The following is a 1592-nucleotide window of genomic DNA, read 5'->3' on the forward strand; positions in this document are numbered from 1 at the left end:
TGGAAGAGAGAGAGTGGGGAATGAGAGAGAGAGGGATAGAGCGATGGGGGAAGGGGGTGAAAAAGGGAGGGGAGACAGGCAGCACGATGGGGGGGGAAATGCTGGAGAGGGTGATGGGGGAGAATGATACAGGGAGAGAGAGGGATGGAGTGGGAATGATAGAGGGATGGGGAGAAGGAGGATTAACGTGATGGGGACTGAGGGAGGGATGGAGAGAGAAAGAGAGCGACACTTCCACAGAGATCGGGAGCGGGTGGGGAGATGGATTCATCAGGCGGAGGAAGAGGGGGGTCCATTGGGGTGTCTAAGAGGAAGGGGTTCCATCATGTTTGTCAGGGATAGATAGAGAGGTTGGGTGCCCTTCACATTGCGGTATCATTCGGTACTATTGCTGTCTGAAATTGCTGGTGATTTATTTATGTGCAAGTTCCCTCAAATATGGGAGAATTTTGGGAGGGGGGTTGGGGGGCATGTGTTCTCATTGCAACATACAGAATCCTGGCTCCCGCCGCAGGGAGTATTAACCTATCGAGTTCTCTACCAAATGTGAAAGTGCTTCCCTTGTTAATGTCGTGGAGTTGGAGTCTCAGATGGCTGTTCAGAGTGAGATAAGGAGAATTCCACCCCCCTCAGAGGCTGTTGAATTTTTGGAGTTCTTTTTACGCCAGAAGGTTTGTGGAGGCTCAGTGTTGGGTAAATTCTGACAGAGAGTTTTGGATGCTCGGAAAATCGGAGGGGAACGGGGTTAGTGTGGGGAGTGTGAGGTTGAGATGATTAACCACGAGTTGGATGATCAAGTCATGGATGGCCTGCTCCTTGCTCCTGTTTCTCTGATGGGGCATGAGGCTGTTGAATTGTCAAGTTGGCAGGAGAGATGCAGTGGGCTGGTAGGTTTGCTGTGCCCGCTCTGTGTTTGGGGTGGCACATCAAAGTTGGGGGGGTGGGGGTGAGGAGGGGAAAGGAGTTGGTGGGCGGGGGGAATCTCTCCGATTTGTGTCAGAAAGATAGATCGATTAGCGCGGCTTCCGTGATGAGTCTGAATATGTTTTAGAAACTTTTCTTTTCAACCAAAACAAAAAGTTGAGTTTTATGATCAGCTCGCAAGCCGTTCCCACCAGCTCGTTGTGGTGGGAATTGGGTGTAGGGGATAGCAGGGCTTGTCAGAGGTGGGCGAGAGTTTGGTTCCCATTCGCCAATGTCAAAATTGTCATCTTTCTCTTGAATCTGAAGGGGTGACTTTTAAAGGAGAACAGTGACAGTGTATGTGACAGTGAAGCTAATTTAATTCAATCCAAACCTGCAGCCGTGACAAGGGGATGTGAGTCGAAGAGATTTCTCCAGCACTTCTTGGAATGAGAGCTGGCAAAGTGCATGTTTTGTTGACTGAAGGCCAGTCCCTGCCCCCGCCCCCGGTGTAGGGTAATTATGGGTGCAGTGGATCCCGTGAGGACAGAAATCTCCTCTTATTCAGCTTCCAAATCATTCCCATGGGACCATTTTGCAGGTTTTTAGATGAGAGATGGGATCCCTTGGTGTTCGACCCCATCCTGCATGTGACAAACTCAAAATCCTGATCACTCTTTCCCCCCCCC

The 1592-nt window shown here is 50.4% G+C and overlaps 1 protein-coding gene across 2 annotated transcripts in view; it reads left to right on the forward strand.

The window, feature by feature from the left end:
- Positions 1-251: 251 nt before the first annotated feature.
- LOC109912665 (B-cell lymphoma 6 protein homolog) overlaps positions 252-1592 on the forward strand; it is a 23054-nt gene continuing 21713 nt past the window's right edge. Inside the window, exon 1 of one of the 2 annotated variants that reach the window (XM_048620244.1) lies at positions 252-671. The gene's annotated coding sequence lies outside the window, so the exon portion shown is untranslated. Of the gene's footprint in view, positions 672-730; positions 888-1592 lie in introns of those variants that run through there. The other variant, XM_048620245.1, reaches the window with a different exon arrangement.

This window comes from Rhincodon typus, chromosome 45, assembly GCF_021869965.1.
Source record: "Rhincodon typus isolate 14 chromosome 45, sRhiTyp1.1, whole genome shotgun sequence".
Classification (NCBI taxonomy): domain Eukaryota; kingdom Metazoa; phylum Chordata; class Chondrichthyes; order Orectolobiformes; family Rhincodontidae; genus Rhincodon; species Rhincodon typus.